Raw genomic sequence first — 26,908 nt, forward strand, 5'->3', positions numbered from 1 at the left:
ACTAAACAGTGTGGTAAGTCTTTAGGTGATGGCTATTGTGTCTGTTTGACCTCTTCCAAATGTCTGTGCTGGCAATAAAAAGAAAAAGTTTCCAATTTAAATAGCTAGAGAATAAAAACAATTTGCCAGTAATGTGAAAAAACCAACAGCACCTGATGTTCCCATGTGGTCTCCCACCCAAGTACTAACCAGGCCCAACACTGCTAAGCTTCCAAAATCAGACGAGATTGGGCCTATCTAATGTGGTATGGCTGTAGGTGAGATACAGGCACTTTTGCCCACTTCTACTTCTATCACCAGGTAAGCTAATAAAAAAGTTTATTAAGTGTATTGGCTTACTGAAAAAAAATCATGTGTTGGTAATGTAAAAAGACCTACAGGACATTATATTAGCAGGGGGTCTTAAATTAAACTACTAAAGAGGCTCAACACTGTTTAGCTGCCAAAAGCAGTTGGAATTGGGACTAAACAGTGTGGTAAGTCTTTAGGTGATGGCTATTGTGTCTGTTTGACCTCTTCCAAATGTCTGTGCTGGCAATAAAAAGAAAAAGTTTCCAATTTAAATAGCTAGAGAATAAAAACAATTTGCCAGTAATGTGAAAAAACCTACAGAACCTCGTGTTCCCATGTGGTCTCCCACCCAAGTACTAACCAAGCCCAACACTGCTTAGCTTCTAAGATCAGACGAAATTGGGCCTATCCAATGTGGTATGGCTGTAGGTGAGATACAGGCACTTTTTTGCCCTCTTCTACTTCTATCACCAGGATAGCTAATAAAAAAGTTTCCTAACTGTATTGGCTTACTGAAAAAAATCATGTGTTGGTAATGTAAAAATACCTACAGGACATGATATTAGCAGGGGGTCTTAAATTAAAATACAAAAGATGCTCAACACTGTTTAGCTGCCAAAAGCAGTTGGAATTGGGCCTAAACAGTGTGGTAAGTCGTTAGGTGATGGCTATTGTGTCTGTTTGACCTCTTCCAAATGTCTGTACTGGCAATAAAAAGAAAAAGTTTCCAATTTAAATAGCTAGAGAATAAAAACAATTTGCCAGTAATGTGAAAAAACCTACAGCAGCTGGTGTTCCCATGTGGTCTCCCACCCAAGTACTAACCAGGCCCAACACTGCTAAGCTTCCAAGATCAGACGAGATTGGGCCTATCTAATGTGGTATGGCTGTAGGTGAGATACAGGCACTTTTGCCCACTTCTACTTCTATCACCAGGTAAGCTAATAAAAAAGTTTCCTAAGTGTATTGGCTTACTGAAAAAAATCATGTGTAGGTAATGTAAAAAGACCTACAGGACATTATATTAGCAGGGGGGTCTTAAATTAAACTACTAAAGAGGCTCAACACTGTTTAGCTGCCAAACGCAGTTGGAATTGGGCCTAAACAGTGTGGAAAGTCTTTAGGTGATGGCTATTGTGTCTGTTTGACCTCTTCCAAATGACTGTGCTGGCAATAAAAAGAAAAGGTTTCCAATTTAAATAGCTAGAGAATAAAAACAATTTGTCAGTAATGTGAAAAAACCTACAGCACCTGTTGTTCCCATGTGGTCTCCCACCCAAGTACTAACCAGGCCCAACACTGCTTAGCTTCCAAGAACAGACGAGATTGGGCCTATCCAATGTGGTATGGCTGTAGGTGAGATACAGGCACTTTTTTGCCCTCTTCTACTCCTATCAGCAGGTAAGCTAATAAAAAAGTTTCCTAACTGTATTGGCTTACTGAAAAAAATCATGTGTTGGTAATGTAAAAAGTCCTACAGAACATGATATTAGCAGGGGGTCTTAAATTAAACTACTAAAGAGGCTCAACACTGTTTAGCTGCCAAAAGCAGTTGGAATTGGGACTAAACAGTGTGGTAAGTCTTTAGGTGATGGCTATTGTGTCTGTTTGACCTCTTCCAAATGTCTGTACTGGCAATAAAAAGAAAAAGTTTCCAATTTAAATAGCTAGAGAATAAAAACAATTTGCCAGTAATGTAAAAAAACCTACAGCACCTGGTGTTCCCATGTGGTCTCCGACCCAAGTACTAACCAGGCCCAACACTGCTAAGCTTCCAAGATCAGACGAGATTGGGCCTATCTAATGTGGTATGGCTGTAGGTGAGATACAGGCACTTTTGCCCACTTCTACTTCTATCACCAGGTAAGCTAATAAAAAAGTTTCCTAAGTGTATTGGCTTACTGAAAAAAATCATGTGTAGGTAATGTAAAATGACCTACAGGACATTATATTAGCAGGGGGTCTTAAATTAAACTACTAAAGAGGCTCAACACTGTTTAGCTGCCAAACGCAGTTGGAATTGGGCCTAAACAGTGTGGTAAGTCTTTAGGTGATGGCTATTGTGTCTGTTTGACCTCTTCCAAATGTCTGTGCTGGCAATAAAAAGAAAAGGTTTCCAATTTAAATAGCTAGAGAATAAAAACAATTTGTCAGTAATGTGAAAAAACCTACAGCACCTGGTGTTTCCATGTGGTCTCCCACCCAAGTACTAACCAGGCCCAACACTGCTAAGCTTCCAAGACCAGACGAGATTGGGCCTATCTAATGTGGTATGGCTGTAGGTGAGATACAGGGACTTTTTTGCCCACTTCTACTTCTATCACCCGGTAAGCTAATAAAAAAGTTTCCTAAGTGTATTGGCTTACTGAAAAAAATCATGTGTAGGTAATGTAAAAAGACCTACAGGACATTATATTAGCATGGGGTCTTAAATTAAACTACTAAAGAGGCTCAACACTGTTTAGCTGCCAAACGCAGTTGGAATTGGGCCTAAACAGTGTGGTAAGTCGTTAGGTTATGGCTATTGTGTCTGTTTGACCTCTTCCAAATGTCTGTGCTGGCAATAAAAAGAAAAAGTTTCCAATTTAAATAGCTAGAGAATAAAAACAATTTGCCAGTAATGTGAAAAAACCTACAGCACCTCGTGTTCCCATGTGGTCTCTCACCCAAGTACTAACCAAGCCCAACACTGCTTAGCTTCTAAGATCAGACGAAATTGGGCCTATCCAATGTGGTATGGCTGTAGGTGAGATACAGGCACTTTTTTGCCCTCTTCTACTTCTATCACCAGGATAGCTAATAAAAAAGTTTCCTAACTGTATTGGCTTACTGAAAAAAATCATGTGTTGGTAATGTAAAAAGTCCTACAGAACATGATATTAGCAGGGGGTCTTAAATTAAACTACTAAAGAGGCTCAACACTGTTTAGCTGCCAAAAGCAGTTGGAATTGGGACTAAACAGTGTGGTAAGTCTTTAGGTGATGGCTATTGTGTCTGTTTGACCTCTTCCAAATGTCTGTGCTGGCAATAAAAAGAAAAAGTTTCCAATTTAAATAGCTAGGGAATAAAAACAATTTGCCAGTAATGTGAAAAAACCTACAGCACCTCGTGTTCCCATGTGGTCTCCCACCCAAGTACTAACCAAGCCCAACACTGCTTAGCTTCTAAGATCAGACGAAATTGGGCCTATCCAATGTGGTATGGCTGTAGGTGAGATACAGGCACTTTTTTGCCCTCTTCTACTTCTATCACCAGGATAGCTAATAAAAAAGTTTCCTAAGTGTATTGGCTTACTGAAAAAAATCATGTGTAGGTAATGTAAAAAGACCTACAGGACATTATATTAGCAGGGGGTCTTAAATTAAACTACTAAAGAGGCTCAACACTGTTTAGCTGCCAAACGCAGTTGGAATTGGGCCTAAACAGTGTGGTAAGTCTTTAGGTGATGGCTATTGTGTCTGTTTGACCTCTTCCAAATGTCTGTGCTGGCAATAAAAAGAAAAGGTTTCCAATTTAAATAGCTAGAGAATAAAAACAATTTGTCAGTAATGTGAAAAAACCTACAGCACCTGGTGTTCCCATGTGGTCTCCCACCCAAGTACTAACCAGGCCCAACACTGCTAAGCTTCCAAGACCAGACGAGATTGGGCCTATCTAATGTGGTATGGCTGTAGGTGAGATACAGGCACTTTTTTGCCCACTTCTACTTCTATCACCAGGTAAGCTAATAAAAAAGTTTCCTAAGTGTATTGGCTTACTGAAAAAAATCATGTGTAGGTAATGTAAAAAGACCTACAGGACATTATATTAGCAGGGGGTCTTAAATTAAACTACTAAAGAGGCTCAACACTGTTTAGCTGCCAAACGCAGTTGGAATTGGGCCTAAACAGTGTGGTAAGTCGTTAGGGGATGGCTATTGTGTCTGTTTGACCTCTTCCAAATGTCTGTGCTGGCAATAAAAAGAAAAAGTTTCCAATTTAAATAGCTAGAGAATAAAAACAATTTGCCAGTAATGTGAAAAAACCTACAGCACCTCGTGTTCCCATGTGGTCTCTCACCCAAGTACTAACCAAGCCCAACACTGCTTAGCTTCTAAGATCAGACGAAATTGGGCCTATCCAATGTGGTATGGCTGTAGGTGAGATACAGGCACTTTTTTGCCCTCTTCTACTTCTATCACCAGGATAGCTAATAAAAAAGTTTCCTAACTGTATTGGCTTACTGAAAAAAATCATGTGTTGGTAATGTAAAAATACCTACAGGACATGATATTAGCAGGGGGTCTTAAATTAAACTACAAAAGATGCTCAACACTGTTTAGCTGCCAAAAGCAGTTGGAATTGGGCCTAAACAGTGTGGTAAGTCGTTAGGTGATGGCTATTGTGTCTGTTTGACCTCTTCCAAATGTCTGTACTGGCAATAAAAAGAAAAAGTTTCCAATTTAAATAGCTAGAGAATAAAAACAATTTGCCAGTAATGTGAAAAAACCTACAGCACCTGGTGTTCCCATGTGGTCTCCGACCCAAGTACTAACCAGGCCCAACACTGCTAAGCTTCCAAGATCAGACGAGATTGGGCCTATCTAATGTGGTATGGCTGTAGGTGAGATACAGTCACTTTTGCCCACTTCTACTTCTATCACCAGGTAAGCTAATAAAAAAGTTTCCTAAGTGTATTGGCTTACTGAAAAAAATCATGTGTAGGTAATGTAAAATGACCTACAGGACATTATATTAGCAGGGGGTCTTAAATTAAACTACTAAAGAGGCTCAACACTGTTTAGCTGCCAAACGCAGTTGGAATTGGGCCTAAACAGTGTGGTAAGTCTTTAGGTGATGGCTATTGTGTCTGTTTGACCTCTTCCAAATGTCTGTGCTGGCAATAAAAAGAAAAGGTTTCCAATTTAAATAGCTAGAGAATAAAAACAATTTGTCAGTAATGTGAAAAAACCTACAGCACCTGGTGTTCCCATGTGGTCTCCCACCCAAGTACTAACCAGGCCCAACACTGCTAAGCTTCCAAGACCAGACGAGATTGGGCCTATCTAATGTGGTATGGCTGTAGGTGAGATACAGGCACTTTTATGCCCACTTCTACTTCTATCACCAGGTAAGCTAATAAAAAAGTTTCCTAAGTGTATTGGCTTACTGAAAAAAATCATGTGTAGGTAATGTAAAAAGACCTACAGGACATTATATTAGCAGGGGGTCTTAAATTAAACTACTAAAGAGGCTCAACACTGTTTAGCTGCCAAACGCAGTTGGAATTGGGCCTAAACAGTGTGGTAAGTCGTTAGGTTATGGCTATTGTGTCTGTTTGACCTCTTCCAAATGTCTGTGCTGGCAATAAAAAGAAAAAGTTTCCAATTTAAATAGCTAGAGAATAAAAACAATTTGCCAGTAATGTGAAAAAACCTACAGCACCTCGTGTTCCCATGTGGTCTCTCACCCAAGTACTAACCAAGCCCAACACTGCTTAGCTTCTAAGATCAGACGAAATTGGGCCTATCCAATGTGGTATGGCTGTAGGTGAGATACAGGCACTTTTTTGCCCTCTTCTACTTCTATCACCAGGATAGCTAATAAAAAAGTTTCCTAACTGTATTGGCTTACTGAAAAAAATCATGTGTTGGTAATGTAAAAATACCTACAGGACATGATATTAGCAGGGGGTCTTAAATTAAACTACAAAAGATGCTCAACACTGTTTAGCTGCCAAAAGCAGTTGGAATTGGGCCTAAACAGTGTGGTAAGTCGTTAGGTGATGGCTATTGTGTCTGTTTGACCTCTTCCAAATGTCTGTGCTGGCAATAAAAAGAAAAGGTTTCCAATTTAAATAGCTAGAGAATAAAAACAATTTGTCAGTAATGTGAAAAAACCTACAGCACCTGTTGTTCCCATGTGGTCTCCCACCCAAGTACTAACCAGGCCCAACACTGCTTTGCTTCCAAGAACAGACGAGATTGGGCCTATCCAATGTGGTATGGCTGTAGGTGAGATACAGACACTTTTTTTCCCTCTTCTACTCCTATCAGCAGGTAAGCTAATAAAAAAGTTTCCTAACTGTATTGGCTTACTGAAAAAAATCATGTGTTGGTAATGTAAAAAGTCCTACAGAACATGATATTAGCAGGGGGTCTTAAATTAAACTACTAAAGAAGCTCAACACTGTTTAGCTGCCAAAAGCAGTTGGAATTGGGACTAAACAGTGTGGTAAGTCTTTAGGTGATGGCTATTGTGTCTGTTTGACCTCTTCCAAATGTCTGTGCTGGCAATAAAAAGAAAAAGTTTCCAATTTAAATAGCTAGAGAATAAAAACAATTTGCCAGTAATGTGAAAAAACCTACAGCACCTCGTGTTACCATGTGGTCTCCCACCCAAGTACTAACCAAGCCCAACACTGCTTAGCTTCTAAGATCAGACGAAATTGGGCCTATCCAATGTGGTATGGCTGTAGGTGAGATACAGGCACTTTTTTGCCCTCTTCTACTTCTATCACCAGGATAGCTAATAAAAAAGTTTCCTAACTGTATTGGCTTACTGAAAAAAATCATGTGTTGGTAATGTAAAAATACCTACAGGACATGATATTAGCAGGGGGTCTTAAATTAAACTACTAAAGAGGCTCAACACTGTTTAGCTGCCAAACGCAGTTGGAATTGGGCCTAAACAGTGTGGTAAGTCTTTAGGTGATGGCTATTGTGTCTGTTTGACCTCTTCCAAATGTCTGTGCTGGCAATAAAAAGAAAAGGTTTCCAATTTAAATAGCTAGAGAATAAAAACAATTTGCCAGTAATGTGAAAAAACCTACAGCACCTGATGTTCCCATGTGGTCTCCCACCCAAGTACTAACCAGGCCCAACACTGCTAAGCTTCCAAGATCAGACGAGATTGGGCCTATCTAATGTGGTATGGCTGTAGGTGAGATACAGGCACTTTTGCCCACTTCTACTTCTATCACCAGGTAAGCTAATAAAAAAGTTTATTAAGTGTATTGGCTTACTGAAAAAAATCATGTGTAGGTAATGTAAAAAGACCTACAGGACATTATATTAGCAGGGGGTCTTAAATTAAAATACAAAAGATGCTCAACACTGTTTAGCTGCCAAAAGCAGTTGGAATTGGGCCTAAACAGTGTGGTAAGTCGTTAGGTGATGGCTATTGTGTCTGTTTGACCTCTTCCAAATGTCTGTACTGGCAATAAAAAGAAAAAGTTTCCAATTTAAATAGCTAGAGAATAAAAACAATTTGCCAGTAATGTGAAAAAACCTACAGCACCTGGTGTTCCCATGTGGTCTCCCACCCAAGTACTAACCAGGCCCAACACTGCTAACCTTCCAAGATCAGACGAGATTGGGCCTATCTAATGTGGTATGGCTGTAGGTGAGATACAGGCACTTTTGCCCACTTCTACTTCTATCACCAGGTAAGCTAATAAAAAAGTTTCCTAAGTGTATTGGCTTACTGAAAAAAATCATGTGTAGGTAATGTAAAAAGACCTACAGGACATGATATTAGCAGGGGGTCTTAAATTAAACTACTAAAGAGGCTCAACACTGTTTAGCTGCCAAACGCAGTTGGAATTGGGCCTAAACAGTGTGGAAAGTCTTTAGGTGATGGCTATTGTGTCTGTTTGACCTCTTCCAAATGTCTGTACTGGCAATAAAAAGAAAAAGTTTCCAATTTAAATAGCTAGAGAATAAAAACAATTTGCCAGTAATGTGAAAAAACCTACAGCACCTGGTGTTCCCATGTGGTCTCCGACCCAAGTACTAACCAGGCCCAACACTGCTAAGCTTCCAAGATCAGACGAGATTGGGCCTATCTAATGTGGTATGGCTGTAGGTGAGATACAGGCACTTTTGCCCACTTCTACTTCTATCACCAGGTAAGCTAATAAAAAAGTTTCCTAAGTGTATTGGCTTACTGAAAAAAATCATGTGTAGGTAATGTAAAAAGACCTACAGGACATTATATTAGCAGGGGGTCTTAAATTAAACTACTAAAGAGGCTCAACACTGTTTAGCTGCCAAACGCAGTTGGAATTGGGCCTAAACAGTGTGGTAAGTCTTTAGGTGATGGCTATTGTGTCTGTTTGACCTCTTCCAAATGTCTGTGCTGGCAATAAAAAGAAAAGGTTTCCAATTTAAATAGCTAGAGAATAAAAACAATTTGTCAGTAATGTGAAAAAACCTACAGCACCTGGTGTTCCCATGTGGTCTCCCACCCAAGTACTAACCAGGCCCAACACTGCTAAGCTTCCAAGACCAGACGAGATTGGGCCTATCTAATGTGGTATGGCTGTAGGTGAGATACAGGCACTTTTTTGCCCACTTCTACTTCTATCACCAGGTAAGCTAATAAAAAAGTTTCCTAAGTGTATTGGCTTACTGAAAAAAATCATGTGTAGGTAATGTAAAAAGACCTACAGGACATTATATTAGCAGGGGGTCTTAAATTAAACTACTAAAGAGGCTCAACACTGTTTAGCTGCCAAACGCAGTTGGAATTGGGCCTAAACAGTGTGGTAAGTCGTTAGGTGATGGCTATTGTGTCTGTTTGACCTCTTCCAAATGTCTGTGCTGGCAATAAAAAGAAAAAGTTTCCAATTTAAATAGCTAGAGAATAAAAACAATTTGCCAGTAATGTGAAAAAACCTACAGCACCTCGTGTTCCCATGTGGTCTCTCACCCAAGTACTAACCAAGCCCAACACTGCTTAGCTTCTAAGATCAGACGAAATTGGGCCTATCCAATGTGGTATGGCTGTAGGTGAGATACAGGCACTTTTTTGCCCTCTTCTACTTCTATCACCAGGTAAGCTAATAAAAAAGTTTCCTAACTGTATTGGCTTACTGAAAAAAATCATGTGTTGGTAATGTAAAAAGTCCTACAGGACATGATATTAGCAGGGGGTCTTACATTAAACTACTAAAGAGGCTCAACACTGTTTAGCTGCCAAAAGCAGTTGGAATTGGGCCTAAACAGTGTGGTAACTCTTTAGGTGATGGCTATTGTGTCTGTTTGACCTTTTCCAAATGTCTGTGCTGGCAATAAAAAGAAAAAGTTTCCAATTTAAATAGCTAGAGAATAAAAACAATTTGCCAGTAATGTGAAAAAACCTACAGCACCTGGTGTTCCCATGTGGTCTCCCACCCAAGTACTAACCAGGCCCAACACTGCTTAGCTTCCAAGATCAGACGAGATTGGGACTATCCAATGTGGTATGGCTGTAGGTGAGATACAGGCACTTTTTTGCCCTCTTCTACTCCTATCAGCAGGTAAGCTAATAAAAAAGTTTCCTAACTGTATTGGCTTACTGAAAAAAATCATGTGTTGGTAATGTAAAAAGTCCTACAGGACATGATATTAGCAGGGGGTCTTAAATTAAACAACTAAAGAGGCTCAACACTGTTTAGCTGCCAAAAGCAGTTGGAATTGGGACTAAACAGTGTGGTAAGTCTTTAGGTGATGGCTATTGTGTCTGTTTGACCTCTTCCAAATGTCTGTGCTGGCAATAAAAAGAAATAGTTTCCAATTTAAATAGCTAGAGAATAAAAACAATTTGCCAGTAATGTGAAAAAACCTACAGCACCTCGTGTTCCCATGTGGTCTCCCACCCAAGTACTAACCAAGCCCAACACTGCTTAGCTTCTAAGATCAGACAAAATTGGGCCTATCCAATGTGGTATGGCTGTAGGTGAGATACAGGCACTTTTTTGCCCACTTCTACTTCTATCACCAGGTAAGCTAATAAAAAAGTTTCCCAAGTGTATTGGCTTACTGAAAAAAATCATGTGTAGGTAATGTAAAAAGACCTACAGGACATTATATTAGCAGGGGGTCTTACATTAAACTACTAAAGAGGCTCAACACTGTTTAGCTGCCAAAAGCAGTTGGAATTGGGCCTAAACAGTGTGGTAACTCTTTAGGTGATGGCTATTGTGTCTGTTTCACCTTTTCCAAATGTCTGTGCTGGCAATAAAAAGAAAAAGTTTCCAATTTAAATAGCTAGAGAATAAAAACAATTTGCCAGTAATGTGAAAAAACCTACAGCACCTCGTGTTCCCATGTGGTCTCCCATCCAAGTACTAACCAAGCCCAACACTGCTTAGCTTCTAAGATCAGACGAAATTGGGCCTATCCAATGTGGTATGGCTGTAGGTGAGATACAGGCACTTTTTTGCCCTCTTCTACTTCTATCACCAGGATAGCTAATAAAAAAGTTTCCTAACTGTATTGGCTTACTGAAAAAAATCTTGTGTTGGTAATGTAAAAAGTCCTACAGAACAGGATATTAGCAGGGGGTCTTAAATTAAACTACTAAAGAGGCTCCACACTGTTTAGCTGCCAAAAGCAGTTGGAATTGGGACTAAACAGTGTGGTAAGTCTTTAGGTGATGGCTATTGTGTCTGTTTGACCTCTTCCAAATGTCTGTGCTGGCAATAAAAAGAAAAAGTTTCCAATTTAAAAAGCTAGAGAATAAAAACAATTTGCCAGTAATGTGAAAAAACCTACAGCACCTGATGTTCCCATGTGGTCTCCCACCCAAGTACTAACCAAGCCCAACACTGCTTAGCTTCTAAGATCAGACAAGATTGGGCCTATCCAATGTGTTATAGCTGTAGGTGAGATACAGGCACTTTTTTGCCCACTTCTACTTCTATCACCAGGTAAGCTAATAAAAAAGTTTCCTAAGTGTATTGGCTTACTGAAAAAAATCATGTGTAGGTAATGTAAAAAGACCTATAGGACATTATATTAGCAGGGGGTCTTAAATTAAACTACTAAAGAGGCTCAACACTGTTTAGCTGCCAAACGCAGTTGGAATTGGGCCTACACAGTGTGGTAAGTCGTTAGGTGATGGCTATTGTGTCTGTTTGACCTCTTCCAAATGTCTGTACTGGTAATAAAAAGAAAAAGTTTCCAATTTAAATAGCTAGAGAATAAAAACAATTTGCCAGTAATGTGAAAAAACCTACAGCACCTGATGTTCCCATGTGGTCTCCCACCCAAGTACTAACCAAGCCCAACACTGCTTAGCTTCTAAGATCAGACAAGATTGGGCCTATCCAATGTGTTATAGCTGTAGGTGAGATACAGGCACTTTTTTGCCCACTTCTACTTCTATCACCAGGTAAGCTAATAAAAAAGTTTCCTAAGTGTATTGGCTTACTGAAAAAAATCATGTGTAGGTAATGTAAAAAGACCTATAGGACATTATATTAGCAGGGGGTCTTAAATTAAACTACTAAAGAGGCTCAACACTGTTTAGCTGCCAAACGCAGTTGGAATTGGGCCTACACAGTGTGGTAAGTCGTTAGGTGATGGCTATTGTGTCTGTTTGACCTCTTCCAAATGTCTGTACTGGTAATAAAAAGAAAAAGTTTCCAATTTAAATAGCTAGAGAATAAAAACAATTTGCCAGTAATGTGAAAAAACCTACAGCACCTGGTGTTCCCATGTGGTCTCCCACCCAAGTACTAACCAGGCCCAACACTGCTAAGCTTCCAAGACCAGACGAGATTGGGCCTATCCAATGTGGTATGGCTGTAGGTGAGATACAGGCACTTTTTTGCCCTCTTCTACTCCTATCAGCAGGTAAGCTAATAAAAAAGTTTCCTAACTGTATTGGCTTACTGAAAAAAAAATCATGTGTTGGTAATGTAAAAAGTCCTACAGGACATTATATTAGCAGGGGGTCTTAAATTACACTACTAAAGAGGCTCAACACTGTTTAGCTGCCAAAAGCAGTTGGAATTGGGACTAAACAGTGTGGTAAGTCTTTAGGTGATGGCTACTGTGTCTGTTTGACCTCTTCCAAATGTCTGTGCTGGCAATAAAAAGAAAAAGTTTTCAATTTAAATAGCTAGAGAATAAAAACAATTTGCCAGTAATGTGAAAAAACCTACAGCACCTGGTGTTCCCATGTGGTCTCCCACCCAAGTACTAACCAAGCTCAACACTGCTTAGCTTCTAAGATCAGACGTAATTGGGCCTATCCAATATGGTATGGCTGTAGGTGAGATACAGGCACTTTTTTGCCCTCTTCTACTTCTATCACCAGGATAGCTAATAAAAAAGTTTCCTAACTGTATTGGCTTACTGAAAAAAATCATGTGTTGGTAATGTAAAAATACCTACAGGACATGATATTAGCAGGGGGTCTTAAATTAAACTACTAAAGAGGCTCAACACTGTTTAGCTGCCAAACGCAGTTGGAATTGGGCCTAAACAGTGTGGTAAGTCTTTAGGTGATGGCTATTGTGTCTGTTTGACCTCTTCCAAATGTCTGTGCTGGCAATAAAAAGAAAAGGTTTCCAATTTAAATAGCTAGAGAATAAAAACAATTTGCCAGTAATGTGAAAAAACCTACAGCACCTGATGTTCCCATGTGGTCTCCCACCCAAGTACTAACCAGGCCCAACACTGCTAAGCTTCCAAGATCAGACGAGATTGGGCCTATCTAATGTGGTATGGCTGTAGGTGAGATACAGGCACTTTTGCCCACTTCTACTTCTATCACCAGGTAAGCTAATAAAAAAGTTTATTAAGTGTATTGGCTTACTGAAAAAAATCATGTGTAGGTAATGTAAAAAGACCTACAGGACATTATATTAGCAGGGGGTCTTAAATTAAAATACAAAAGATGCTCAACACTGTTTAGCTGCCAAAAGCAGTTGGAATTGGGCCTAAACAGTGTGGTAAGTCGTTAGGTGATGGCTATTGTGTCTGTTTGACCTCTTCCAAATGTCTGTACTGGCAATAAAAAGAAAAAGTTTCCAATTTAAATAGCTAGAGAATAAAAACAATTTGCCAGTAATGTGAAAAAACCTACAGCACCTGGTGTTCCCATGTGGTCTCCCACCCAAGTACTAACCAGGCCCAACACTGCTAACCTTCCAAGATCAGACGAGATTGGGCCTATCTAATGTGGTATGGCTGTAGGTGAGATACAGGCACTTTTGCCCACTTCTACTTCTATCACCAGGTAAGCTAATAAAAAAGTTTCCTAAGTGTATTGGCTTACTGAAAAAAATCATGTGTAGGTAATGTAAAAAGACCTACAGGACATGATATTAGCAGGGGGTCTTAAATTAAACTACTAAAGAGGCTCAACACTGTTTAGCTGCCAAACGCAGTTGGAATTGGGCCTAAACAGTGTGGAAAGTCTTTAGGTGATGGCTATTGTGTCTGTTTGACCTCTTCCAAATGTCTGTGCTGGCAATAAAATGAAAAGGTTTCCAATTTAAATAGCTAGAGAATAAAAACAATTTGTCAGTAATGTGAAAAAACCTACAGCACCTGTTGTTCCCATGTGGTCTCCCACCCAAGTACTAACCAGGCCCAACACTGCTTAGCTTCCAAGAACAGACGAGATTGGGCCTATCCAATGTGGTATGGCTGTAGGTGAGATACAGGCACTTTTTTGCCCTCTTCTACTCCTATCAGCAGGTAAGCTAATAAAAAAGTTTCCTAACTGTATTGGCTTACTGAAAAAAATCATGTGTTGGTAATGTAAAAAGTCCTACAGAACATGCTATTAGCAGGGGGTCTTAAATTAAACTACTAAAGAGGCTCAACACTGTTTAGCTGCCAAAAGCAGTTGGAATTGGGACTAAACAGTGTGGTAAGTCTTTAGGTGATGGCTATTGTGTCTGTTTGACCTCTTCCAAATGTCTGTGCTGGCAATAAAAAGAAAAAGTTTCCAATTTAAATAGCTAGAGAATAAAAACAATTTGCCAGTAATGTGAAAAAACCAACAGCACCTGATGTTCCCATGTGGTCTCCCACCCAAGTACTAACCAGGCCCAACACTGCTAAGCTTCCAAAATCAGACGAGATTGGGCCTATCTAATGTGGTATGGCTGTAGGTGAGATACAGGCACTTTTGCCCACTTCTACTTCTATCACCAGGTAAGCTAATAAAAAAGTTTATTAAGTGTATTGGCTTACTGAAAAAAAATCATGTGTTGGTAATGTAAAAAGACCTACAGGACATTATATTAGCAGGGGGTCTTAAATTAAACTACTAAAGAGGCTCAACACTGTTTAGCTGCCAAAAGCAGTTGGAATTGGGACTAAACAGTGTGGTAAGTCTTTAGGTGATGGCTATTGTGTCTGTTTGACCTCTTCCAAATGTCTGTGCTGGCAATAAAAAGAAAAAGTTTCCAATTTAAATAGCTAGAGAATAAAAACAATTTGCCAGTAATGTGAAAAAACCTACAGAACCTCGTGTTCCCATGTGGTCTCCCACCCAAGTACTAACCAAGCCCAACACTGCTTAGCTTCTAAGATCAGACGAAATTGGGCCTATCCAATGTGGTATGGCTGTAGGTGAGATACAGGCACTTTTTTGCCCTCTTCTACTTCTATCACCAGGATAGCTAATAAAAAAGTTTCCTAACTGTATTGGCTTACTGAAAAAAATCATGTGTTGGTAATGTAAAAATACCTACAGGACATGATATTAGCAGGGGGTCTTAAATTAAAATACAAAAGATGCTCAACACTGTTTAGCTGCCAAAAGCAGTTGGAATTGGGCCTAAACAGTGTGGTAAGTCGTTAGGTGATGGCTATTGTGTCTGTTTGACCTCTTCCAAATGTCTGTACTGGCAATAAAAAGAAAAAGTTTCCAATTTAAATAGCTAGAGAATAAAAACAATTTGCCAGTAATGTGAAAAAACCTACAGCAGCTGGTGTTCCCATGTGGTCTCCCACCCAAGTACTAACCAGGCCCAACACTGCTAAGCTTCCAAGATCAGACGAGATTGGGCCTATCTAATGTGGTATGGCTGTAGGTAAGATACAGGCACTTTTGCCCACTTCTACTTCTATCACCAGGTAAGCTAATAAAAAAGTTTCCTAAGTGTATTGGCTTACTGAAAAAAATCATGTGTAGGTAATGTAAAAAGACCTACAGGACATTATATTAGCAGGGGGTCTTAAATTAAACTACTAAAGAGGCTCAACACTGTTTAGCTGCCAAACGCAGTTGGAATTGGGCCTAAACAGTGTGGAAAGTCTTTAGGTGATGGCTATTGTGTCTGTTTGACCTCTTCCAAATGACTGTGCTGGCAATAAAAAGAAAAGGTTTCCAATTTAAATAGCTAGAGAATAAAAACAATTTGTCAGTAATGTGAAAAAACCTACAGCACCTGTTGTTCCCATGTGGTCTCCCACCCAAGTACTAACCAGGCCCAACACTGCTTAGCTTCCAAGAACAGACGAGATTGGGCCTATCCAATGTGGTATGGCTGTAGGTGAGATACAGGCACTTTTTTGCCCTCTTCTACTCCTATCAGCAGGTAAGCTAATAAAAAAGTTTCCTAACTGTATTGGCTTACTGAAAAAAATCATGTGTTGGTAATGTAAAAAGTCCTACAGAACATGATATTAGCAGGGGGTCTTAAATTAAACTACTAAAGAGGCTCAACACTGTTTAGCTGCCAAAAGCAGTTGGAATTGGGACTAAACAGTGTGGTAAGTCTTTAGGTGATGGCTATTGTGTCTGTTTGACCTCTTCCAAATGTTTGTGCTGGCAATAAAAAGAAAAAGTTTCCAATTTAAATAGCTAGAGAATAAAAACAATTTGCCAGTAATGTGAAAAAACCTACAGCACCTCGTGTTCCCATGTGGTCTCCCACCCAAGTACTAACCAAGCCCAACACTGCTTAGCTTCTAAGATCAGACGAAATTGGGCCTATCCAATGTGGTATGGCTGTAGGTGAGATACAGGCACTTTTTTGCCCTCTTCTACTTCTATCACCAGGATAGCTAATAAAAAAGTTTCCTAACTGTATTGGCTTACTGAAAAAAATCATGTGTTGGTAATGTAAAAATACCTACTGGACATGATATTAGCAGGGGGTCTTAAATTAAACTACAAAAGATGCTCAACACTGTTTAGCTGCCAAAAGCAAATGGAATTGGGCCTAAACAGTGTGGTAAGTCGTTAGGTGATGGCTATTGTGTCTGTTTGACCTCTTCCAAATGTCTGTACTGGCAATAAAAAGAAAAAGTTTCCAATTTAAATAGCTAGAGAATAAAAACAATTTGCCAGTAATGTAAAAAAACCTACAGCACCTGGTGTTCCCATGTGGTCTCCGACCCAAGTACTAACCAGGCCCAACACTGCTAAGCTTCCAAGATCAGACGAGATTGGGCCTATCTAATGTGGTATGGCTGTAGGTGAGATACAGGCACTTTTGCCCACTTCTACTTCTATCACCAGGTAAGCTAATAAAAAAGTTTCCTAAGTGTATTGGCTTACTGAAAAAAATCATGTGTAGGTAATGTAAAATGACCTACAGGACATTATATTAGCAGGGGGTCTTAAATTAAACTACTAAAGAGGCTCAACACTGTTTAGCTGCCAAACGCAGTTGGAATTGGGCCTAAACAGTGTGGTAAGTCGTTAGGTTATGGCTATTGTGTCTGTTTGACCTCTTCCAAATGTCTGTGCTGGCAATAAAAAGAAAAAGTTTCCAATTTAAATAGCTAGAGAATAAAAACAATTTGCCAGTAATGTGAAAAAACCTACAGCACCACGTGTTCCCATGTGGTCTCTCACCCAAGTACTAACCAAGCCCAACACTGCTTAGCTTCTAAGATCAGACGAAATTGGGCCTATCCAATGTGGTATGGCTGTAGGTGAGATACAGGCACTTTTTTGCCCTCTTCTACTTCTATCACCAGGATAGCTAATAAAAAAGTTTCCTAACTGTATTGGCTTACTGAAAAAAATCATGTGTTGGTAATGTAAAAAGTCCTACAGAACATGATATTAGCAGGGGGTCTTAAATTAAACTACTAAAGAGGCTCAACACTGTTTAGCTGCCAAAAGCAGTTGGAATTGGGACTTAACAGTGTGGTAAGTCTTTAGGTGATGGCTATTGTGTCTGTTTGACCTCTTCCAAATGTCTGTGCTGGCAATAAAAAGAAAAAGTTTCCAATTTAAATAGCTAGAGAATAAAAACAATTTGCCAGTAATGTGAAAAAACCTACAGCACCTCGTGTTCCCATGTGGTCTCCCACCCAAGTACTAACCAAGACCAACACTGCTTAGCTTCTAAGATCAGACGAAATTGGGCCTATCCAATGTGGTATGGCTGTAGGTGAGATACAGGCACTTTTTTGCCCTCTTCTACTTCTATCACCAGGATAGCTAATAAAAAAGTTTCCTAACTGTATTGGCTTACTGAAAAAAATCATGTGTTGGTAATGTAAAAATACCTACAGGACATGATATTAGCAGGGGGTCTTAAATTAAACTACAAAAGATGCTCAACACTGTTTAGCTGCCAAAAGCAGTTGGAATTGGGCCTAAACAGTGTGGTAAGTCGTTAGGTGATGGCTATTGTGTCTGTTTGACCTCTTCCAAATGTCTGTACTGGCAATAAAAAGAAAAAGTTTCCAATTTAAATAGCTAGAGAATAAAAACAATTTACCAGTAATGTGAAAAAACCTACAGCACCTGGTGTTCCCATGTGGTCTCCGACCCAAGTACTAACCAGGCCCAACACTGCTAAGCTTCCAAGATCAGACGAGATTGGGCCTATCTAATGTGGTATGGCTGTAGGTGAGATACAGGCACTTTTGCCCACTTCTACTTCTATCACCAGGTAAGCTAATAAAAAAGTTTCCTAAGTGTATTGGCTTACTGAAAAAAATCATGTGTAGGTAATGTAAAAAGACCTACAGGACATTATATTAGCAGGGGGTCTTAAATTAAACTACTAAAGAGGCTCAACACTGTTTAGCTGCCGAACGCAGTTGGAATTGGGCCTAAACAGTGTGGTAAGTCGTTAGGTGATGGCTATTGTGTCTGTTTGACCTCTTCCAAATGTCTGTGCTGGCAATAAAAAGAAAAAGTTTCCAATTTAAATAGCTAGAGAATAAAAACAATTTGCCAGTAATGTGAAAAAACCTACAGCACCTCGTGTTCCCATGTGGTCTCTCACCCAAGTACTAACCAAGCCCAACACTGCTTAGCTTCTAAGATCAGACGAAATTGGGCCTATCCAATGTGGTATGGCTGTAGGTGAGATACAGGCACTTTTTTGCCCTCTTCTACTTCTATCACCAGGATAGCTAATAAAAAAGTTTCCTAACTGTATTGGCTTACTGAAAAAAATCATGTGTTGGTAATGTAAAAATACCTACAGGACATGATATTAGCAGGGGGTCTTAAATTAAACTACAAAAGATGCTCAACACTGTTTAGCTGCCAAAAGCAGTTGGAATTGGGCCTAAACAGTGTGGTAAGTCGTTAGGTGATGGCTATTGTGTCTGTTTGACCTCTTCCAAATGTCTGTACTGGCAATAAAAAGAAAAAGTTTCCAATTTAAATAGCTAGAGAATAAAAACAATTTGCCAGTAATGTGAAAAAACCTACAGCACCTGGTGTTCCCATGTGGTCTCCGACCCAAGTACTAACCAGGCCCAACACTGCTAAGCTTCCAAGATCAGACGAGATTGGGCCTATCTAATGTGGTATGGCTGTAGGTGAGATACAGGCACTTTTGCCCACTTCTACTTCTATCACCAGGTAAGCTAATAAAAAAGTTTCCTAAGTGTATTGGCTTACTGAAAAAAATTATGTGTAGGTAATGTAAAAAGACCTACAGGACATTATATTAGCAGGGGGTCTTAAATTAAACTACTAAAGAGGCTCAACACTGTTTAGCTGCCAAACGCAGTTGGAATTGGGCCTAAACAGTGTGGTAAGTCTTTAGGTGATGGCTATTGTGTCTGTTTGACCTCTTCCAAATATCTGTGCTGGCAATAAAAAGAAAAGGTTTCCAATTTAAATAGCTAGAGAATAAAAACAATTTGTCAGTAATGTGAAAAAACCTACAGCACCTGTTGTTCCCATGTGGTCTCCCACCCAAGTACTAACTAGGCCCAACACTGCTTAGCTTCCAAGAACAGACGAGTTTGGGCCTATCCAATGTGGTATGGCTGTAGGTGAGATACAGGCACTTTTTTGCCCTCTTCTACTCCTATCAGCAGGTAAGCTAATAAAAAAGTTTCCTAACTGTATTGGCTTACTGAAAAAAATCATGTGTTGGTAATGTAAAAAGTCCTACAGAACATGATATTAGCAGGGGGTCTTAAATTAAACTACTAAAGAGGCTCAACACTGTTTAGCTGCCAAAAGCAGTTGGAATTGGGACTAAACAGTGTGGTAAGTCTTTAGGTGATGGCTATTGTGTCTGTTTGACCTCTTCCAAATGTTTGTGATGGCAATAAAAAGAAAAAGTTTCCAATTTAAATAGCTAGAGAATTAAAACAATTTGCCAGTAATGTGAAAAAACCTACAGCACCTCGTGTTCCCATGTGGTCTCCCACCCAAGTACTAACCAAGCCCAACACTGCTTAGCTTCTAAGATCAGACGAAATTGGGCCTATCCAATGTGGTATGGCTGTAGGTGAGATACAGGCACTTTTTTGCCCTCTTCTACTTCTATCACCAGGATAGCTAATAAAAAAGTTTCCTAACTGTATTGGCTTACTGAAAAAAATCATGTGTTGGTAATGTAAAAATACCTACAGGACATGATATTAGCAGGGGGTCTTAAATTAAACTACAAAAGATGCTCAACACTGTTTAGCTGCAAAAAGCAGTTGGAATTGGGCCTAAACAGTGTGGTAAGTCGTTAGGTGATGGCTATTGTGTCTGTTTGACCTCTTCCAAATGTCTGTACTGGCAATAAAAAGAAAAAGTTTCCAATTTAAATAGCTAGAGAATAAAAACAATTTGCCAGTAATTTAAAAAAACCTACAGCACCTGGTGTTCCCATGTGGTCTCCGACCCAAGTACTAACCAGGCCCAACACTGCTAAGCTTCCAAGATCAGACGAGATTGGGCCTATCTAATGTGGTATGGCTGTAGGTGAGATACAGGCACTTTTGCCCACTTCTACTTCTATCACCAGGTAAGCTAATAAAAAAGTTTCCTAAGTGTATTGGCTTACTGAAAAAAATCATGTGTAGGTAATGTAAAATGACCTACAGGACATTATATTAGCAGGGGGTCTTAAATTAAACTACTAAAGAGGCTCAACACTGTTTAGCTGCCAAACGCAGTTGGAATTGGGCCTAAACAGTGTGGTAAGTCTTTAGGTGATGGCTATTGTGTCTGTTTGACCTCTTCCAAATGTCTGTGCTGGCAATAAAAAGAAAAGGTTTCCAATTTAAATAGCTAGAGAATAAAAACAATTTGTCAGTAATGTGAAAAAACCTACAGCACCTGGTGTTCCCATGTGGTCTCCCACCCAAGTACTAACCAGGCCCAACACTGCTAAGCTTCCAAGACCAGACGAGATTGGGCCTATCTAATGTGGTATGGCTGTAGGTGAGATACAGGCACTTTTATGCCCACTTCTACTTCTATCACCAGGTAAGCTAATAAAAAAGTTTCCTAAGTGTATTGGCTTACTGAAAAAAATCATGTGTAGGTAATGTAAAAAGACCTACAGGACATTATATTAGCAGGGGGTCTTAAATTAAACTACTAAAGAGGCTCAACACTGTTTAGCTGCCAAACGCAGTTGGAATTGGGCCTAAACAGTGTGGTAAGTCGTTAGGTTATGGCTATTGTGTCTGTTTGACCTCTTCCAAATGTCTGTGCTGGCAATAAAAAGAAAAAGTTTCCAATTTAAATAGCTAGAGAATAAAAACAATTTGCCAGTAATGTGAAAAAACCTACAGCACCTCGTGTTCCCATGTGGTCTCTCACCCAAGTACTAACCAAGCCCAACACTGCTTAGCTTCTAAGATCAGACGAAATTGGGCCTATCCAATGTGGTATGGCTGTAGGTGAGATACAGGCACTTTTTTGCCCTCTTCTACTTCTATCACCAGGATAGCTAATAAAAAAGTTTCCTAACTGTATTGGCTTACTGAAAAAAATCATGTGTTGGTAATGTAAAAATACCTACAGGACATGATATTAGCAGGGGGTCTTAAATTAAACTACAAAAGATGCTCAACACTGTTTAGCTGCCAAAAGCAGTTGGAATTGGGCCTAAACAGTGTGGTAAGTCGTTAGGTGATGGCTATTGTGTCTGTTTGACCTCTTCCAAATGTCTGTGCTGGCAATAAAAAGAAAAGGTTTCCAATTTAAATAGCTAGAGAATAAAAACAATTTGTCAGTAATGTGAAAAAACCTACAGCACCTGTTGTTCCCATGTAGTCTCCCACCCAAGTACTAACCAGGCCCAACACTGCTTTGCTTCCAAGAACAGACGAGATTGGGCCTATCCAATGTGGTATGGCTGTAGGTGAGATACAGACACTTTTTTTCCCTCTTCTACTCCTATCAGCAGGTAAGCTAATAAAAAAGTTTCCTAACTGTATTGGCTTACTGAAAAAAATCATGTGTTGGTAATGTAAAAAGTCCTACAGAACATGATATTAGCAGGGGGTCTTAAATTAAACTACTAAAGAAGCTCAACACTGTTTAGCTGCCAAAAGCAGTTGGAATTGGGACTAAACAGTGTGGTAAGTCTTTAGGTGATGGCTATTGTGTCTGTTTGACCTCTTCCAAATGTCTGTGCTGGCAATAAAAAGAAAAAGTTTCCAATTTAAATAGCTAGAGAATAAAAACAATTTGCCAGTAATGTGAAAAAACCTACAGCACCTCGTGTTCCCATGTGGTCTCCCACCCAAGTACTAACCAAGCCCAACACTGCTTAGCTTCTAAGATCAGACGAAATTGGGCCTATCCAATGTGGTATGGCTGTAGGTGAGATACAGGCACTTTTTTGCCCTCTTCTACTTCTATCACCAGGATAGCTAATAAAAAAGTTTCCTAACTGTATTGGCTTACTGAAAAAAATCATGTGTTGGTAATGTAAAAATACCTACAGGACATGATATTAGCAGGGGGTCTTAAATTAAACTACAAAAGATGCTCAACACTGTTTAGCTGCCAAAAGCAGTTGGAATTGGGCCTAAACAGTGTGGTAAGTCGTTAGGTGATGGCTATTGTGTCTGTTTGACCTCTTCCAAATGTCTGTACTGGCAATAAAAAGAAAAAGTTTCCAATTTAAATAGCTAGAGAATAAAAACAATTTGCCAGTAATGTGAAAAAACCTACAGCACCTGGTGTTCCCATGTGGTCTCCGACCCAAGTACTAACCAGGCCCAACACTGCTAAGCTTCCAAGATCAGACGAGATTGGGCCTATCTAATGTGGTATGGCTGTAGGTGAGATACAGGCACTTTTGCCCACTTCTACTTCTATCACCAGGTAAGCTAATAAAAAAGTTTCCTAAGTGTATTGGCTTACTGAAAAAAATCATGTGTAGGTAATGTAAAAAGACCTACAGGACATTATATTAGCAGGGGGTCTTAAATTAAACTACTAAAGAGGCTCAACACTGTTTAGCTGCCAAACGCAGTTGGAATTGGGCCTAAACAGTGTGGAAAGTCTTTAGGTGATGGCTATTGTGTCTGTTTGACCTCTTCCAAATGTCTGTGCTGGCAATAAAAAGAAAAGGTTTCCAATTTAAATAGCTAGAGAATAAAAACAATTTGTCAGTAATGTGAAAAAACCTACAGCACCTGGTGTTCCCATGTGGTCTCCCACCCAAGTACTAACCAGGCCCAACACTGCTAAGCTTCCAAGACCAGACGAGATTGGGCCTATCTAATGTGGTATGGCTGTAGGTGAGATACAGGCACTTTTTTGCCCACTTCTACTTCTATCACCAGGTAAGCTAATAAAAAAGTTTCCTAAGTGTATTGGCTTACTGAAAAAAATCATGTGTAGGTAATGTAAAAAGACCTACAGGACATTATATTAGCAGGGGGTCTTAAATTAAACTACTAAAGAGGCTCAACACTGTTTAGCTGCCGAACGCAGTTGGAATTGGGCCTAAACAGTGTGGTAAGTCGTTAGGTGATGGCTATTGTGTCTGTTTGACCTCTTCCAAATGTCTGTGCTGGCAATAAAAAGAAAAAGTTTCCAATTTAAATAGCTAGAGAATAAAAACAATTTGCCAGTAATGTGAAAAAACCTACAGCACCTCGTGTTCCCATGTGGTCTCTCACCCAAGTACTAACCAAGCCCAACACTGCTTAGCTTCTAAGATCAGACGAAATTGGGCCTATCCAATGTGGTATGGCTGTAGGTGAAATACAGGCACTTTTTTGCCCTCTTCTACTTCTATCACCAGGATAGCTAATAAAAAAGTTTCCTAACTGTATTGGCTTACTGAAAAAAATCATGTGTTGGTAATGTAAAAATACCTACAGGACATGATATTAGCAGGGGGTCTTAAATTAAACTACAAAAGATGCTCAACACTGTTTAGCTGCCAAAAGCAGTTGGAATTGGGCCTAAACAGTGTGGTAAGTCGTTAGGTGATGGCTATTGTGTCTGTTTGACCTCTTCCAAATGTCTGTACTGGCAATAAAAAGAAAAAGTTTCCAATTTAAATAGCTAGAGAATAAAAACAATTTGCCAGTAATGTGAAAAAACCTACAGCACCTGGTGTTCCCATGTGGTCTCCGACCCAAGTACTAACCAGGCCCAACACTGCTAAGCTTCCAAGATCAGACGAGATTGGGCCTATCTAATGTGGTATGGCTGTAGGTGAGATACAGGCACTTTTGCCCACTTCTACTTCTATCACCAGGTAAGCTAATAAAAAAGTTTCCTAAGTGTATTGGCTTACTGAAAAAAATTATGTGTAGGTAATGTAAAAAGACCTACAGGACATTATATTAGCAGGGGGTCTTAAATTAAACTACTAAAGAGGCTCAACACTGTTTAGCTGCCAAACGCAGTTGGAATTGGGCCTAAACAGTGTGGTAAGTCTTTAGGTGATGGCTATTGTGTCTGTTTGACCTCTTCCAAATATCTGTGCTGGCAATAAAAAGAAAAGGTTTCCAATTTAAATAGCTAGAGAATAAAAACAATTTGTCAGTAATGTGAAAAAACCTACAGCACCTGTTGTTCCCATGTGGTCTCCCACCCAAGTACTAACTAGGCCCAACACTGCTTAGCTTCCAAGAACAGACGAGATTGGGCCTATCCAATGTGGTATGGCTGTAGGTGAGATACAGGCACTTTTTTGCCCTCTTCTACTCCTATCAGCAGGTAAGCTAATAAAAAAGTTTCCTAACTGTATTGGCTTACTGAAAAAAATCATGTGTTGGTAATGTAAAAAGTCCTACAGAACATGATATTAGCAGGGGGTCTTAAATTAAACTACTAAAGAGGCTCAACACTGTTTAGCTGCCAAAAGCAGTTGGAATTGGGACTAAACAGTGTGGTAAGTCTTTAGGTGATGGCTATTGTGTCTGTTTGACCTCTTCCAAATGTTTGTGCTGGCAATAAAAAGAAAAAGTTTCCAATTTAAATAGCTAGAGAATAAAAACAATTTGCCAGTAATGTGAAAAAACCTACAGCACCTCGTGTTCCCATGTGGTCTCCCACCCAAGTACTAACCAAGCCCAACACTGCTTAGCTTCTAAGATCAGACGAAATTGGGCCTATCCAATGTGGTATGGCTGTAGGTGAGATACAGGCACTTTTTTGCCCTCTTCTACTTCTATCACCAGGATAGCTAATAAAAAAGTTTCCTAACTGTATTGGCTTACTGAAAAAAATCATGTGTTGGTAATGTAAAAATACCTACAGGACATGATATTAGCAGGGGGTCTTAAATTAAACTACAAAAGATGCTCAACACTGTTTAGCTGCAAAAAGCAGTTGGAATTGGGCCTAAACAGTGTGGTAAGTCGTTAGGTGATGGCTATTGTGTCTGTTTGACCTCTTCCAAATGTCTGTACTGGCAATAAAAAGAAAAAGTTTCCAATTTAAATAGCTAGAGAATAAAAACAATTTGCCAGTAATTTAAAAAAACCTACAGCACCTGGTGTTCCCATGTGGTCTCCGACCCAAGTACTAACCAGGCCCAACACTGCTAAGCTTCCAAGATCAGACGAGATTGGGCCTATCTAATGTGGTATGGCTGTAGGTGAGATACAGGCACTTTTGCCCACTTCTACTTCTATCACCAGGTAAGCTAATAAAAAAGTTTCCTAAGTGTATTGGCTTACTGAAAAAAATCATGTGTAGGTAATGTAAAATGACCTACAGGACATTATATTAGCAGGGGGTCTTAAATTAAACTACTAAAGAGGCTCAACACTGTTTATCTGCCAAACGCAGTTGGAATTGGGCCTAAACAGTGTGGTAAGTCTTTAGGTGATGGCTATTGTGTCTGTTTGACCTCTTCCAAATGTCTGTGCTGGCAATAAAAAGAAAAGGTTTCCAATTTAAATAGCTAGAGAATAAAAACAATTTGTCAGTAATGTGAAAAAACCTACAGCACCTGGTGTTCCCATGTGGTCTCCCACCCAAGTACTAACCAGGCCCAACACTGCTAAGCTTCCAAGACCAGACGAGATTGGGCCTATCTAATGTGGTATGGCTGTAGGTGAGATACAGGCACTTTTATGCCCACTTCTACTTCTATCACCAGGTAAGCTAATAAAAAAGTTTCCTAAGTGTATTGGCTTACTGAAAAAAATCATGTGTAGGTAATGTAAAAAGACCTACAGGACATTATATTAGCAGGGGGTCTTAAATTAAACTACTAAAGAGGCTCAACACTGTTTAGCTGCCAAACGCAGTTGGAATTGGGCCTAAACAGTGTGGTAAGTCGTTAGGTTATGGCTATTGTGTCTGTTTGACCTCTTCCAAATGTCTGTGCTGGCAATAAAAAGAAAAAGTTTCCAATTTAAATAGCTAGAGAATAAAAACAATTTGCCAGTAATGTGAAAAAACCTACAGCACCTCGTGTTCCCATGTGGTCTCTCACCCAAGTACTAACCAAGCCCAACACTGCTTAGCTTCTAAGATCAGACGAAATTGGGCCTATCCAATGTGGTATGGCTGTAGGTGAGATACAGGCACTTTTTTGCCCTCTTCTACTTCTATCACCAGGATAGCTAATAAAAAAGTTTCCTAACTGTATTGGCTTACTGAAAAAAATCATGTGTTGGTAATGTAAAAATACCTACAGGACATGATATTAGCAGGGGGTCTTAAATTAAACTACAAAAGATGCTCAACACTGTTTAGCTGCCAAAAGCAGTTGGAATTGGGCCTAAACAGTGTGGTAAGTCGTTAGGTGATGGCTATTGTGTCTGTTTGACCTCTTCCAAATGTCTGTGCTGGCAATAAAAAGAAAAGGTTTCCAATTTAAATAGCTAGAGAATAAAAACAATTTGTCAGTAATGTGAAAAAACCTACAGCACCTGTTGTTCCCATGTGGTCTCCCACCCAAGTACTAACCAGGCCCAACACTGCTTTGCTTCCAAGAACAGACGAGATTGGGCCTATCCAATGTGGTATGGCTGTAGGTGAGATACAGACACTTTTTTTCCCTCTTCTACTCCTATCAGCAGGTAAGCTAATAAAAAAGTTTCCTAACTGTATTGGCTTACTGAAAAAAATCATGTGTTGGTAATGTAAAAAGTCCTACAGAACATGATATTAGCAGGGGGTCTTAAATTAAACTACTAAAGAAGCTCAACACTGTTTAGCTGCCAAAAGCAGTTGGAATTGGGACTAAACAGTGTGGTAAGTCTTTAGGT

The 26,908-nt window shown here is 39.6% G+C and overlaps 5 non-coding genes and 53 pseudogenes across 5 annotated transcripts; all 58 read right to left on the reverse strand.

Annotated features, from left to right (window-relative positions):
* Positions 1-140: 140 nt before the first annotated feature.
* LOC146029122 (5S ribosomal RNA) lies at positions 141-259 on the reverse strand (annotated as a pseudogene).
* Positions 260-603: 344 nt separating this feature from the next.
* Positions 604-722, reverse strand: LOC146029301 (5S ribosomal RNA; annotated as a pseudogene).
* Positions 723-1,067: 345 nt separating this feature from the next.
* On the reverse strand, positions 1,068-1,186 carry LOC146028948 (5S ribosomal RNA; annotated as a pseudogene).
* A 344-nt stretch (positions 1,187-1,530) lies between these two features.
* On the reverse strand, positions 1,531-1,649 carry LOC146035122 (5S ribosomal RNA). Its single transcript, XR_014460526.1, has one exon. It is a non-coding gene; the product is annotated as a 5S ribosomal RNA (ribosomal RNA).
* Positions 1,650-1,994: 345 nt separating this feature from the next.
* On the reverse strand, positions 1,995-2,113 carry LOC146028969 (5S ribosomal RNA; annotated as a pseudogene).
* Positions 2,114-2,456: 343 nt separating this feature from the next.
* LOC146028959 (5S ribosomal RNA) lies at positions 2,457-2,575 on the reverse strand (annotated as a pseudogene).
* Positions 2,576-2,920: 345 nt separating this feature from the next.
* On the reverse strand, positions 2,921-3,039 carry LOC146029321 (5S ribosomal RNA; annotated as a pseudogene).
* Positions 3,040-3,384: 345 nt separating this feature from the next.
* LOC146028787 (5S ribosomal RNA) lies at positions 3,385-3,503 on the reverse strand (annotated as a pseudogene).
* Positions 3,504-3,848: 345 nt separating this feature from the next.
* Positions 3,849-3,967, reverse strand: LOC146028391 (5S ribosomal RNA; annotated as a pseudogene).
* Positions 3,968-4,312: 345 nt separating this feature from the next.
* Positions 4,313-4,431, reverse strand: LOC146029322 (5S ribosomal RNA; annotated as a pseudogene).
* Positions 4,432-4,776: 345 nt separating this feature from the next.
* Positions 4,777-4,895, reverse strand: LOC146028971 (5S ribosomal RNA; annotated as a pseudogene).
* Positions 4,896-5,238: 343 nt separating this feature from the next.
* On the reverse strand, positions 5,239-5,357 carry LOC146028393 (5S ribosomal RNA; annotated as a pseudogene).
* A 345-nt stretch (positions 5,358-5,702) lies between these two features.
* LOC146029323 (5S ribosomal RNA) lies at positions 5,703-5,821 on the reverse strand (annotated as a pseudogene).
* A 345-nt stretch (positions 5,822-6,166) lies between these two features.
* On the reverse strand, positions 6,167-6,285 carry LOC146027829 (5S ribosomal RNA; annotated as a pseudogene).
* A 345-nt stretch (positions 6,286-6,630) lies between these two features.
* On the reverse strand, positions 6,631-6,749 carry LOC146029384 (5S ribosomal RNA; annotated as a pseudogene).
* Positions 6,750-7,094: 345 nt separating this feature from the next.
* On the reverse strand, positions 7,095-7,213 carry LOC146028202 (5S ribosomal RNA; annotated as a pseudogene).
* A 343-nt stretch (positions 7,214-7,556) lies between these two features.
* LOC146028269 (5S ribosomal RNA) lies at positions 7,557-7,675 on the reverse strand (annotated as a pseudogene).
* Positions 7,676-8,018: 343 nt separating this feature from the next.
* On the reverse strand, positions 8,019-8,137 carry LOC146028972 (5S ribosomal RNA; annotated as a pseudogene).
* A 343-nt stretch (positions 8,138-8,480) lies between these two features.
* Positions 8,481-8,599, reverse strand: LOC146028394 (5S ribosomal RNA; annotated as a pseudogene).
* A 345-nt stretch (positions 8,600-8,944) lies between these two features.
* Positions 8,945-9,063, reverse strand: LOC146029324 (5S ribosomal RNA; annotated as a pseudogene).
* Positions 9,064-9,408: 345 nt separating this feature from the next.
* LOC146032631 (5S ribosomal RNA) lies at positions 9,409-9,527 on the reverse strand. The gene has a single exon (XR_014458057.1). It is a non-coding gene; the product is annotated as a 5S ribosomal RNA (ribosomal RNA).
* Positions 9,528-9,872: 345 nt separating this feature from the next.
* Positions 9,873-9,991, reverse strand: LOC146029221 (5S ribosomal RNA; annotated as a pseudogene).
* A 345-nt stretch (positions 9,992-10,336) lies between these two features.
* LOC146028646 (5S ribosomal RNA) lies at positions 10,337-10,455 on the reverse strand (annotated as a pseudogene).
* A 345-nt stretch (positions 10,456-10,800) lies between these two features.
* On the reverse strand, positions 10,801-10,919 carry LOC146029376 (5S ribosomal RNA; annotated as a pseudogene).
* A 345-nt stretch (positions 10,920-11,264) lies between these two features.
* Positions 11,265-11,383, reverse strand: LOC146029377 (5S ribosomal RNA; annotated as a pseudogene).
* A 345-nt stretch (positions 11,384-11,728) lies between these two features.
* LOC146027637 (5S ribosomal RNA) lies at positions 11,729-11,847 on the reverse strand. Its single transcript, XR_014455028.1, has one exon. It is a non-coding gene; the product is annotated as a 5S ribosomal RNA (ribosomal RNA).
* A 347-nt stretch (positions 11,848-12,194) lies between these two features.
* On the reverse strand, positions 12,195-12,313 carry LOC146029189 (5S ribosomal RNA; annotated as a pseudogene).
* Positions 12,314-12,658: 345 nt separating this feature from the next.
* Positions 12,659-12,777, reverse strand: LOC146028204 (5S ribosomal RNA; annotated as a pseudogene).
* Positions 12,778-13,120: 343 nt separating this feature from the next.
* LOC146028270 (5S ribosomal RNA) lies at positions 13,121-13,239 on the reverse strand (annotated as a pseudogene).
* Positions 13,240-13,582: 343 nt separating this feature from the next.
* Positions 13,583-13,701, reverse strand: LOC146035124 (5S ribosomal RNA). The gene has a single exon (XR_014460528.1). It is a non-coding gene; the product is annotated as a 5S ribosomal RNA (ribosomal RNA).
* Positions 13,702-14,046: 345 nt separating this feature from the next.
* LOC146029123 (5S ribosomal RNA) lies at positions 14,047-14,165 on the reverse strand (annotated as a pseudogene).
* Positions 14,166-14,509: 344 nt separating this feature from the next.
* LOC146029302 (5S ribosomal RNA) lies at positions 14,510-14,628 on the reverse strand (annotated as a pseudogene).
* Positions 14,629-14,973: 345 nt separating this feature from the next.
* Positions 14,974-15,092, reverse strand: LOC146028949 (5S ribosomal RNA; annotated as a pseudogene).
* A 343-nt stretch (positions 15,093-15,435) lies between these two features.
* Positions 15,436-15,554, reverse strand: LOC146035125 (5S ribosomal RNA). The gene has a single exon (XR_014460529.1). It is a non-coding gene; the product is annotated as a 5S ribosomal RNA (ribosomal RNA).
* Positions 15,555-15,899: 345 nt separating this feature from the next.
* Positions 15,900-16,018, reverse strand: LOC146028788 (5S ribosomal RNA; annotated as a pseudogene).
* Positions 16,019-16,363: 345 nt separating this feature from the next.
* On the reverse strand, positions 16,364-16,482 carry LOC146028973 (5S ribosomal RNA; annotated as a pseudogene).
* Positions 16,483-16,825: 343 nt separating this feature from the next.
* Positions 16,826-16,944, reverse strand: LOC146029364 (5S ribosomal RNA; annotated as a pseudogene).
* A 345-nt stretch (positions 16,945-17,289) lies between these two features.
* On the reverse strand, positions 17,290-17,408 carry LOC146029142 (5S ribosomal RNA; annotated as a pseudogene).
* Positions 17,409-17,753: 345 nt separating this feature from the next.
* On the reverse strand, positions 17,754-17,872 carry LOC146028975 (5S ribosomal RNA; annotated as a pseudogene).
* Positions 17,873-18,215: 343 nt separating this feature from the next.
* Positions 18,216-18,334, reverse strand: LOC146029325 (5S ribosomal RNA; annotated as a pseudogene).
* A 345-nt stretch (positions 18,335-18,679) lies between these two features.
* LOC146028976 (5S ribosomal RNA) lies at positions 18,680-18,798 on the reverse strand (annotated as a pseudogene).
* A 343-nt stretch (positions 18,799-19,141) lies between these two features.
* Positions 19,142-19,260, reverse strand: LOC146027773 (5S ribosomal RNA; annotated as a pseudogene).
* Positions 19,261-19,605: 345 nt separating this feature from the next.
* On the reverse strand, positions 19,606-19,724 carry LOC146028789 (5S ribosomal RNA; annotated as a pseudogene).
* A 345-nt stretch (positions 19,725-20,069) lies between these two features.
* On the reverse strand, positions 20,070-20,188 carry LOC146028977 (5S ribosomal RNA; annotated as a pseudogene).
* Positions 20,189-20,531: 343 nt separating this feature from the next.
* Positions 20,532-20,650, reverse strand: LOC146028395 (5S ribosomal RNA; annotated as a pseudogene).
* Positions 20,651-20,995: 345 nt separating this feature from the next.
* Positions 20,996-21,114, reverse strand: LOC146029326 (5S ribosomal RNA; annotated as a pseudogene).
* A 345-nt stretch (positions 21,115-21,459) lies between these two features.
* LOC146028454 (5S ribosomal RNA) lies at positions 21,460-21,578 on the reverse strand (annotated as a pseudogene).
* A 345-nt stretch (positions 21,579-21,923) lies between these two features.
* Positions 21,924-22,042, reverse strand: LOC146028790 (5S ribosomal RNA; annotated as a pseudogene).
* Positions 22,043-22,387: 345 nt separating this feature from the next.
* LOC146028978 (5S ribosomal RNA) lies at positions 22,388-22,506 on the reverse strand (annotated as a pseudogene).
* A 343-nt stretch (positions 22,507-22,849) lies between these two features.
* Positions 22,850-22,968, reverse strand: LOC146028396 (5S ribosomal RNA; annotated as a pseudogene).
* A 345-nt stretch (positions 22,969-23,313) lies between these two features.
* LOC146029327 (5S ribosomal RNA) lies at positions 23,314-23,432 on the reverse strand (annotated as a pseudogene).
* Positions 23,433-23,777: 345 nt separating this feature from the next.
* LOC146028979 (5S ribosomal RNA) lies at positions 23,778-23,896 on the reverse strand (annotated as a pseudogene).
* A 343-nt stretch (positions 23,897-24,239) lies between these two features.
* LOC146028189 (5S ribosomal RNA) lies at positions 24,240-24,358 on the reverse strand (annotated as a pseudogene).
* Positions 24,359-24,703: 345 nt separating this feature from the next.
* On the reverse strand, positions 24,704-24,822 carry LOC146028791 (5S ribosomal RNA; annotated as a pseudogene).
* A 345-nt stretch (positions 24,823-25,167) lies between these two features.
* Positions 25,168-25,286, reverse strand: LOC146028980 (5S ribosomal RNA; annotated as a pseudogene).
* Positions 25,287-25,629: 343 nt separating this feature from the next.
* On the reverse strand, positions 25,630-25,748 carry LOC146028397 (5S ribosomal RNA; annotated as a pseudogene).
* Positions 25,749-26,093: 345 nt separating this feature from the next.
* On the reverse strand, positions 26,094-26,212 carry LOC146029330 (5S ribosomal RNA; annotated as a pseudogene).
* A 345-nt stretch (positions 26,213-26,557) lies between these two features.
* On the reverse strand, positions 26,558-26,676 carry LOC146027830 (5S ribosomal RNA; annotated as a pseudogene).
* Positions 26,677-26,908: the final 232 nt, after the last annotated feature.

Source organism: Crinia signifera, chromosome 8 (assembly GCF_055691185.1).
Source record: "Crinia signifera chromosome 8, ASM5569118v1, whole genome shotgun sequence".
Classification (NCBI taxonomy): Eukaryota; Metazoa; Chordata; class Amphibia; order Anura; family Myobatrachidae; genus Crinia; species Crinia signifera.